The sequence below is a fragment of the Loxodonta africana genome, chromosome 18 (assembly GCF_030014295.1).
Source record: "Loxodonta africana isolate mLoxAfr1 chromosome 18, mLoxAfr1.hap2, whole genome shotgun sequence".
Taxonomy (NCBI): domain Eukaryota; kingdom Metazoa; phylum Chordata; class Mammalia; order Proboscidea; family Elephantidae; genus Loxodonta; species Loxodonta africana.
In genome coordinates, this window is record NC_087359.1 from 30,022,351 (window position 1) to 30,034,368 (window position 12,018).

The 12,018-nt window shown below is 39.4% G+C and overlaps 1 protein-coding gene across 1 annotated transcript in view; it reads right to left on the reverse strand.

The window, feature by feature from the left end:
* The window catches only part of EFCAB13 (EF-hand calcium binding domain 13), a 110,591-nt gene that overhangs the window by 68,895 nt on the left and 29,678 nt on the right, over positions 1-12,018 (reverse strand). The window lies entirely within an intron of this gene.

Sequence of the window (12,018 nt, forward strand, 5' to 3'; positions counted from 1 at the left end):
TGTTTCAGACCATGCATAAACGAGGATGGGTTCAGATGCAGTGACCCTGAACAATGTCATTCCAATTGTGCAGAGGCAGAAAAAGCTTTTTCTAATAGCTCTCGTATCCAAATGTTTGGCTTTGTTTGCCATCCAAGGTTAAAAAGACTGGAAGTTCACTTACCTACCTACAGTAATACTGGGTTTATTCATCAATTTATTCATAAGAAATCAACTGTTCAACACTATGCATAAGTGAGGACTCTGAGAAAGATGCAGATTTTTAAAGTGTCTTCTGAGTCAAAGAAGGATTAAATTACATACAGTATATGTTTTATTCACTCTAATTCTTTAAAAATTGGTAACCTATGTCAGGTGTCCAGCCTTCAAATCACTGCAAAACAAGCATGTATTTGACCCAGTCAAAAAAGTGCTAGACCAAATTGGTGCCAGGTTATGTTCTGTTTAGGAACTGCTGCCTATATTCTGGTTTCCTATTTCCTTGCTATTTATCCACATTCTGGTCTTAATTATGTTTCTAACATATACTATAGTTTTCTCCAGTGAATTCCTAGCACTCACAGTACACTGATTCCATATCTCAAGTTCTTAGATCATAGCTTAAGTGCAAAGGTCACTCAAGACTTCAGTCTTCAAGCTCTTGAATTTGACTGCAGAAAAGTATTCTGTAGGATCATAAATAGATTCTGGGAATACAATTGGGAAGGAGATAGTGTTTTACGTGTTCTTCACTTGGAAGATTCCCTCCTATGGACAAAAATCAAAAAAACCAAACCCATTGCATTCGAGTAGATTCCAACTCCTAACAACCCTATAGTACAGAGTAGAACTGCCCCATAGAGTTTCCAAGGAGCACCTGGTGGATTCAAACTGCCGACCTTTTGGTTAGCAGCCATATAGCTCTTAACCACTAGGCCACCAGGGTTTTCTCCTCCTATGGACAGATGTTCAAAATCAACTAATGAGAACGTGGTAGCCAGTCATTTCCACACATTGGCTACTCATGATCAAAACTTATTCCTTGCTTCTACACATTCTATAACAAGGCTATTGATATAACCAACTGTCATGGATTGAATTGTGTCCCAAAAAAATATGTGTATCAATTTGGCTGGGCCATGATTCCCAGTACTGTGTGATTGTCCACCATTTTGTCATCTGATGTGATTTTTCTATGTGTTGTAAATCCTGCCTAGATGATGTTAATGAGGGGAGATGGGCAACAGTTGTGTTGATGAGGCAGGACTCAATCTATGGGATTGGATTGTCTTGAGCCGGTTTCTTTTGGGATATAAAAGAGAAAAAGTGAGCAGAGAGACAGGAGGACCTCATACCACCAAGAAAGCAGTGCCAGAAGCAGAGCACATCCTTTGAACCTGTGGTTCCTGTGTGGAGAAGCTCCGAATCCAATGGAAGATTGATGAGAAGGACCTACCTCCAGGGCTGACAGAGAGAGAAAGTGTTCCCCTGGAGCTGACACCCTGAATTTGGACGTCTAGGCTACTTTACTGTGAAGAAATAAATTTCTCTTTGTTAAAGCTATCCACTTGTGATACTTCTGCTACAGCAAACTAGATAACTAAGATGCCAACTACTACTGATAATTTGCAGTTAATGGGAGTAAGCATTCTTAACAGCATAACAAGCAACTATACACTATTGTCCCAAAGTTCTATGGCTATTGTTGTTGTTGTTAGCTGCCCTCGAGTCTGCCCCAACTCATGGTGACCTTATGTATGGCTCCAGGTCCCATGCCATCCACATAGTCACTGGTATGTTTGAGCCCACTGTGGTGGCTATTGTGTCGATCCATCTCATTGAGGATTTCCCTCATTTTTGTTGGTCCTCTGCTTTACCAAACATGATGTCCTTTTCTAGGAATTGTTCCTTCCTAATGACACAACTAACATAAGCAAGACAAAGTCTCACCATCCTCAGTTCTAAGGAGCATTCTGGCTATATTTCTTCTAAGACTGATTTATTCATTCTTCTGGCAGTCTATCGTATATTCAATATTCTTCACCACAATTCAAATGCAGCAATTCTCCTTCTGCCTCCCTTTTTCATTTTCCAGTTTTCACATGCATATGAGACAACTGAAAAAACCATGACTATTCTCTACTAATTGCTAGCCCTCCACCCACTCTTTGGTTTCCTCAATCCTCCTCCTCCAGCTGCCAGTGAGCTCAACTGTAATCCAAATTCCTGTTATTTTCTTATGTATTGCACTTCATTTTTTGTTTAGTCTAGGTTTTTCCCAGTAGACTTTGACTCTGATAATTAAATGTATCTATCAAGACGATTTTCCTAGTCAACAGACAAGGGCCTTCTTTATGAGGAATTTTGCCTCAAATTGCAGCAAGCTTATTGATATGACAAAATGAAGAACATCCTGTTTTCCCTGACTAGAAGAGGTGGGGTAGGGTAGGGAGTGGGAATTATTAATTCATTCAACAAATATTTATTGAGCAGTTAATATGTGCCATATCATCCTGTTTTCCCTGACTAGAGGTAGTGGGGATGGGGTTGTTGTTGTTGTTAGGTGCCATAGAGTCATTTCCAACTCATAGCAACCCTATGTACAACAGAACAAAACACTGCCCAGTCCTGCACCATCCTCATAATTGTAATGCTTCAGCCCATTGTTGCAGCCACTGTGTCAATCCATCTTGTTGAGGGGTAAGGGGTGAAATTATTAATTCAGTCAACAAATATTTACAGAGCAGTTAATAGGCACAGGATACAATATTGAGCAAAAACAGACTTCAGATGCTTCCTTTCATCCCTCTCACAACAAAGACCCAAAATAACAAGTGAATCAGTTATATATGACAATCTAGGAAGCCTAGACAAAGCTGAAGAATCAGACTGAGCAGCAGATGGAAGGGAGACAATTTAAAAGCAGTAGAGAAGTACAGCTCACAAGGTCGCCAGTGCCCTACTAGCTGAGTATGTACAACACACATGGGCTGAGGCAAGCAGTATAGTTCAAAGACGAGCCTCACCACATCAGGGGCAGCCAAGCAGCAGCAAATGTGCACACACCTCAAGAACCAAATAGGAGTGACACCAGACCTGCAAAAGTTAAGTGCAAGATTCTAATCTACTGCACAGAAGCAAATAACCTCTGCCCCTCCCACAGTTTCACAGCAGAGAAGCACTTCCTTCCCCTTACCCACCCCCTACCCCTACTCTGCTCCAACTCCAGCCCCACAGTATTAAAAAATTCCATGCCCCCTAAGCCAGGAACTCAGGGCTGGTCAGAAGGCTCTGCCCCTTCGCCCACCCACTGGTAGAAGGGGTCCACAGACTTGCAGTGCCCTTCACCCCTGCCCAGACCTTTGTGGGCCAATTCAACACCACATGCTCTCATTAGCATAAAACAGCACCTGAAGCCCATTTTCAAGTGCAGCGGGGAAGGGAGAGTTGCAGATACATGACATTTGACATCGCCCTGCCCCCTAAGCAGGGGGCTCACCCACCCACCCCAGGGCCTGAGGGCTGGTGGTACCACCCACTTCATCTAGTCACCCATGACAGGGGTCTGAGAATTAGTAGTGTCTCCCAGTCCCTCCAGCAAACAGCACTGAGTGCCCAAGAACCAGTTGAAATACACTTCCACTACATGCTCTAGGGGATAGGTACACGTCTTCCACCCACACATGTGGGGATAGCCATCAACCTTGCTCCATACATAGCCCCCCACTGCAGCCAGATATCTGTCCCTGCTCTGAACACCCCTATGCAGCCCTGCCCACCTAGGGACTATAGGTAGAGCCTGCATCACACCCTCAGTGACCAATGACTTGGACACCTGTGCCACACCCCCACAAGAAAAGTCAACAGACTTCTGGGCTCATACACTTAGTAGCTGCTCTGACCACCTGGAAACAGGACATAAGAACTTCAAAAATGCCAACAATCAAAATACCTCACACACCCAGCCTACTTGGGCATATCAAAACAAAACAAAAAGTCAGGACACAGTAAACAAACATACAGTAAATAAATAAATAAGTCTAATAATTTTTTGATGTCTCAAAGATAACAGTCATATAAATAAGTCACACAAATAAGCAGGTCGATGGCTCCACCGAGCAACCAAGATACAGAATAAGGAAACCTTCCAGAGGAAGATAAGGCAAAGGAACTACCTGAGAAAGAACTTAAAGGACTAACACACAGAGCTCTACAAGAGATCAGGAAGGAGATCAGGCAAAACTCTGACCAAGCCAAAAAACACATAGGCAAATTAATAGAGCAATTCAGGAAAACAATACAAGAACAAAACAAAATTAACAGGCTGCTAGAAGCCATACAGAGATAGCAACTAGAAATCTAAAAGACTAACAATAAAATTTCAGAATTAGACAACTCAATAGAAGGTCATAGGAACAGAATTGAGACAATGGAAGTCAGAATTAGTGAGATTGAAGATAAATCCCTTGACACCAATTTTTTTGAGGAAAAATCAGAAAAAAAATTCTGAAAGCCTAAGAATTTATGTGGGACACTATCAAGAGGAAAAACCTACACATGATCAGAGTACCAGAACAGGGGAGGATAACAGAAAACACAGAGAGAATTATTGAAGATTTGCTGGCAGAAAACTTCTCCAATATGATAAACAAGAAGATATCTACCCAAGAAGCTCAGTGAACCTCATACAGGGTAGACCCCAAAAGAAAGTCAACAAGACATATCATAATGAAAGTTGCCAAAACCAAAGATAAAGATAGAATCTTGAGAGCAGCTAGTGATAAGCAAAAAGTCGCCTACAAAGGAGAATCAATAAGACTAAGCTCTGACTACTCGGCAGAACCATGCAGGCAAGTAAGCAATGGGATGACATATATAAAGCATTGAAGAAAAAAATGGCCAGCCAAGAATTATATGTCCAGCCTAACTGTCTCTCAAATATGATGGTGAAATTAGGTCATTTTCAGATAAACAGAAGTTAAGAGAATTTGCAAAAACAAACAAAAATTACAAGAAATATTAAATGGAGTCCTCCAATTAGAGAACTAAAAACATCAGACAACAATCCAAACTAGTACAGATCAACCAGTTATCAACCCAGATAGGGAATTCACAAAAATAAATCAAAGCTAAAACACTGAAAATAGGGAACCAGAGATGTCAATATGTAAACAATGACAATGTCAAAACAAAAAAGAGGGAATAAACAGTTTAGTCATAAAACATACATACAGACAAGAAGTTAAGGCAATATCAAGAAATAAAAGAGTGGCTTAAACTTAGAAAAATGGAGGTAAATTTCAAGGAAACCACAAAGGAAGCTAACAAACCTATCCATCAAAATAAAAAAGAAGAAAAACATAAAGACTCAGCAAACACAAAATCAACAATAATGAAAAAGATGAAAAGAAAATATATAAAGAAAAAGAACTCAGCACAAAAAAATTAAGCAGAATAAAGAAACTGTCAACATCACACACAAAAAAAAATTACGTCAAAATGACAGGAGTAAACGCATACCTATCAATAATTGTACTGAATATAAATGGCCTAAATGTGCTCATAAAGAGACAAAGAGTGGCAGAATGGATTAAAAAAATACAATCCATTTATATGCTGTCTACAAGATACACACATTAGACATGAAGACATAAACTAAAACTCAAAGGATGGGAAAAAAATATATAAAGCAAAAAACAACCAAATAAGAGCAGGAGCAGCAATATTAATCTCCGATAAAGAAGACTTTAAAGCAAAATGCACCACAAAGGATAAGGAAGGACACTATATAATGATTAAAGGGTCAATACACCAGGAGGACATAACCATAATAAATATATATGTGCCCAATGACAAGGCTCCAAAGTACATGAAACAAACTCTAACAGCACTGAAAAGAGAAATAGACAGCTCCACGATAATAGTAGAAGACTTCAACATACCACTTTTGGTGAAGAACAGAACATTTAGAAAGAAACTCAATAAAGATATGGGAGATCTAAATGCCACAATCAATCAACTTAACCTCATAAACATACACAGAACACTCCATCCAACAGCAGCAAAGTACACATTCTTTTCCAACGCACATGGAACATTCTTCAGAATAGACCACAAAGCAAGCCTTAACAGAATCCAAAACACTGAAATAATACAAAGCATCTTTTCTGATCATAATGCCAAAAAAGTAGAAATCGGTAACACAAACAACAAGGAAAAAAAAATCAAATATATGAAAACTGAACAACACCTAGCTTCAAAACTACTGTGTTGTAGAAGAAATCAAGGATGGAATAAAGAAATTAATAGAATCAAATGAGAATGAAAACACATTTTACCATAACCTTTGGGACACAGCAAAAGCACTGCTTAAGGGTCAATTTATAGCAATAAATGCCCACATCCAAAAAGAAGAAAGGGCCACAACCAAAACATTAACCCTACAACTCAAACAGCAAAAGAGCAGCAAAAGAAGCCCTCAGGCACCAAAAAATAAAAAAAGGAGATAATAAAGATGAGAGCAGAAATAAATGAAATAGAGAATACAAAAACAATTGAAAGAGTCAACGAGACCAAAAGCTGGTTCTTTGAAAAGATCAACAAAGTTGACAAACCACTGGCCAAGCTGACAAAAGAAAAACAGAGAGGAAGCAAATAACCCGAATAAGAAATGGGATGGACGGTATCACAACAGACCCAACTTAAATAAAAAGGATCATAACAGAATACTAAAGAATTGCCCTCCAACAAATTTGAAAATGTAGAGGAAATGGACAAATTTCTAGAAACACACTACCTATCTTAACTAACAAAAACTGAGGTAGAAAAACTAAATAAACCCATAATAAAAGAAGAGATTCAAGAGGTAATTAAAAAAAAGTCCTTTCCCAGATGACTTCACTGGAGAATTCTACCAAACTTGCAGAGAAGAGTTAATACCAGTACTACTAAACGTATTTCAGAGCATAGAAAAAGAAGGAATGCTCCCGAACTCATTCCATGAAGCCAGCATAACCCTGATACCAAAGCCAGGCAAAGATACCACAAAAAAAGAAAACTACAGACCAATATTCCTCATGAACATAGACGCAAAAATTCTTAACAAAATTCTAGCCAATAGAATTCAACAACATATCAAAAAAATAATTCATCATGACCAAGGGGGATTCATACCAGGTATGCAGGGATGGTTCAACATTAGAAGATCAATCAACGTAATCCACCACATAAATAAAACAAAAGGACCACATGATCTTATCAATTGATGCAGAAAAGGCATTTGACAAAGTCCAACACCGTTCCTGGTAAAAACTCTCAGCAAAAGAGGAATAGAAGGGAAATTCCTCCACATAATAAAGGATATTTATACAAAGCCAATGGCCAACATCATCCTAAATGGAGAGACACTAACAACATTCCCTTTGAGAATGGGAACCAGACAAAGATGCCCTTTATCACCACTCTTATTCTACATTGTTCTGGCAGTCCTACCCACAGCAATAAGGCAACCAAAAGAAATAAAAAAAACAATGCCCTTTATCACCACTCTTATTCTACATTGTTCTGGCAGTTCTACCCACAGCAATAAGGCAACCAAAGGAAATAAAGAGCACTCAAATTGGTAAGGAAGAAGTAAAAGTATCCCCATTCATAGATGATATGATCTTATACACAGAAAACCTCAAAGAATCCACAAGAAAACTACTGGAACTAATAAAAAATTGCAGCAAAGTATCAGGACACAAGATAAGCATACAAAAATTGTTGGATTCCTCTACACCAACAAAAGAGAACTTTGAAAAAGAAATCACCAAATCAGTACCATTTACAATAGTCCCCAAGAAGATAAGATACTTAGGAATAAATCTAACCAGAGACATAAAAGACCTATACAAGGAAAACTACAAAACACTACTGCAAGAAACCAAAAAAGACCTACAGAAGTGGAAAAACATACCATGCTGATGGATAGGAAGACTCGACATTGTGAAAATGCCAGTTCTACCTGAAGCGATCTACAGATACAACATAAATACAATGGCATTTTCTAATGAAATGGGGAAAAAAATCACCAACTTCATATGGAAAGGGAAGAGGCGACAGATAAGTAAAGTATTACTGAAGAGGAAGAACAAAGTGAGAGGCCTCACGCTACCTGATTTTAGAACCTATTGAACTGCCATGGTAGTCAGAACAAGCCTGGTAATGGTACAACAACAGACACATAGACCAAGGGAACATAATTGAGAACCCAGACGTAAATCCATCCACCTATGAGCAGCTGATATTTGACAAAGGCCCAAAGTCTGTTTCATCTGTTAAAAAAAAAAAAATGAAACAGGACCCATACCTCACACCATACACAAAAACTAACTCAAACTGGACCAAAGTCCTAAGTATAAAATCTGAAACGATAAAGATCATGGAAGAAAAAACAGTGTCAATGCTAGGAGCTCTAATACATGGCATAAATAGTATACAAACCATAACAAACAACGTACAAACACCAGAAGAGAAATTAGGTAACTCGGAGCTCCTAAAAATCAAACACTTACACTCATCAAAAGACTTCACCAGAAGAAGAGAAGCTACAGACTGGGAAAAAATTTCTGGCTACAACATATCCCATAATCTCTAAAATCTACAAAATACTGAAACACCTTAACAACAAAAAGACAAATAATCTAATTGAAAAATGGGCAAAGGATAGAAACAGACACTTCACCAAAGAAGAGATTCAGGAGGCTAACAGGCGTATGAGGAAATGCTCACGATTATTAGTCACTAAAAAAATGCAAATCAAAACTACAGTGAGATACCATCTCACCCCAACAAGGCTGGCACTAATCCAAAAAATCACAAAATAACAAATGTTGGAGAGGTTGTAGGAAGATCGGAACTCTTAAGCGCTGCTGGTGGGAATGTAAAATGCTACAACCACTTTGGAAAATGTTTTGGCACTTGCTTAAAAAGCTAGAAATAGGAATACCACACAATCCAGCAATCCCACTTCTAGGAATATACTTGAGAGAAATAAGGGCTACCACACAAACAGACATAGGCACACCCATGTTCACTGCAGCACTATTCACAACAGCAAAAACATGGAAACAACCTGAATTCCCATCAACAAATGAATGAATAAACAAATTATGGTACATACACACACTGGAATGCTATGCAACAATAAAGAACAATGATGAATCCTCAAAACATCTCACAAAATGGCTGAATCTGGAGGGCATTACGCTGATAGAAATTAGTCAGTCACAAAAGGACAAATATTATATGAGATCACTATTATAAGAACTCAAGAAACGGTCTAAACACAGAAAAAAGCATTCTTTGATGGTTATGAGGGTGGGGAGGGAGGAGGATGGGAAATCACTAACTAGATAGTAGACAAGGGTCAACTTCAGTAAAGGGAAGGGCAACACACAATACAAGGGAAGTCAGCACAACTGGACCAAAGCAAAAGCTAAGAAGTTTCCTAGACACATCCAAACACTTTGAGGGACAAAGCAGCTGGGGCTGGGGGCTGGGGACCATAGTTTTGGGGTACATCTAGGTCAATTGGCATAGCATAGTTTATAAAGAAAATGTTCTACATTCCACTTTGGTGAATAGCATCTGGGGTCTTAAAAGCTTGCAAGCAGCCATCTAAGATACATCTATCGGTCCCATCCCACTCTAAGCAAAGGAGAATGAAGAAAACCAAAGACACAAGGAAAATACTAGCCCAAATGGCTAAAGGACCAAACGAACCAGAAACTCCACCAGCCTGAGACCAGAAGAACTAGACGGTACCCAACTACCACCCATCACCGCCCTGACAGGGAACAATACAACAGGCAGTCCCAGACAGAGCAGGAGAAAAATGTAGAATAGGATTTAAATTCACATAAAAAGATCAGATGCAATGGTCTGAAAGAAACAGGAGGAATCCCCGAAACTATGGCCCCCAAATGCTCTGTTTCCCCAGAACTGAAACCCACTCTTCAGGCAAAGATTAGAGAGGACTATAAAACAAAAAATAATACATGTCAAATTCTAGTAAAAAAGACCAGACTTAATGGTCTGACTGAGACTGGAGAAACACCAGAAAACATGGTCCCCAGACCCTCTGTTAACCCAGAACTAAAACCATTCCCAAAGCCAACTCTTCAGACAAAGAATAGACTGGATTATTGCTGTGTTGCTGATAGGACTTGGTTCCGACTCATAGCGACCCTATGCACAACAGAACGAAACACTGCCCGGTCCTGCGCCATCCTTAAAACTGTTGTTATGCTTAAGCTCACTGTTGCAGCCACTGTGTCAATCCACCTCATTGAGGGTCTTCCTCTTTTCCGCTGACCCTGTACTCTGCCAAGCATGATATCCTTCTCCAGGGACTGATCTCTCCTGACAACATGTTCAAAGTACTATAAGACATAAAATACTTGTGAAGAATGTGCTTCTTAGTTCAAGTAGATATATGAGACTAAACAGGCAGCTCCCATCCAGAGGCGAGATGAGGAGGCAGAAAGGGATAGAAGCTGGTCGAATGGACACGGGAAATCCGGGATGGAAAGGAAGAATACGCAGTCACATTATAGGGATAGCAGCTAAATAATAATAACGCACATGAGGAACGTGCTTCTTAGTTCAATCAGATATTTAAGACCAAATGGGCAGCTCCTGTCCAAAAACAGGATGAGAAGGCAGGAAGGGACAGGAACTGGTTGAATGGACACAGGGAACTAGAGATGTACAAGGGGAGTGTGCTCTCACATTGTGGGGATTGTAACCAATGTCACAAAACAATACGTGTACAAATTTTTAACTAAGAGATCATCTTTATCTGTAAACTTGTACCTAAAGCACAATAAAAAAAAAAAAAAAGACAAGCTATCTGCTCTCCTGGTGTTTAGTCTTATTTAAGATACAGATCTTAATCAAAAATAGAAATTGCAAGTGTGATTAGAGCTACAAGAATATATAACAGGGAAAGTTAACTTAGAGAGGTCAGGAAAGCATCCCTGAAGAATAGACAGCTGAGTTTAGATCTAAAGTATAAGGAGGAGTTAACTAGGAGGAAAGGAATGTTCCAGGAAGAGAAAAGAACATATGAAATGACCGTGAGACAGAAGCAAACATGGTATATAGCTGAAACTCTAAGAAGGAACAGAGAGCAAAAGAAAATGTGGTCTGATATGAAGCTGAAGATGTGAATAAGCCACATAAAGTAGTTCTCTATCCCAAGAGCTATTAGGTTTTATGCAAGGAGGGTAACAAAATCAGATTTATGATATGAAAAGATCATTCTGGCTGCAGCATAAAGAGGTTTAAGAACGGATTTGGGCAGATCAGTTAGGATGACTGCGGTAGTCCTAAAGAAATACTTAGAATAACTTGGACTAAGGTAGTAATGGAAGCTACAGAAAGAAATACAAAGGTTTAAGAGATACCTAGGAGTTTAAACTAATGTTGTTGTTGTTGTTAGGTGCCGTCAAGTTGGTCCCAATTCATAGTGATCCTATGCACAACAGAACCAAACACTGCCCAGGCCTGCGCCATCCTCACAATCTTTGCTATGCTTGAGCCCACGGTTGCAGCCACCGTGTCAATCTATCTTGTTGAGGATCTTCCTTTTTTTCATTGACCCTCTACTTCACCAAGCATGATGTTCTTCTCCAGGGACTAGTCCCTCCTGATAACATGCCCAAAGCACATGAGATGAAGTCTCGCCATTCTTGCTTCTAAGGAGCATTCTGGCTGTACTTCTTCCAAGACGGATTTGTTCATTCTTCAGGCAGTCCATGGTATGTTCAACATTAAAATAATAGGACTTCATAATGATTGCATGAGGAGAAGAGAAAAAGAGTTTTCAAGGATGGCTCAGGTTTCTGCCTCCTACTTCTTGAGTCTGTTCTATGTGCCATGCACTGTGATAGATGCTTGTGTTTAACTCCTACAACAATCCTATGAAATCAGTATCATTTCTCCAGTCTACCTCTCCAAATAAAGTAGGATACCTGGAGGCTCAGACCAGAATTC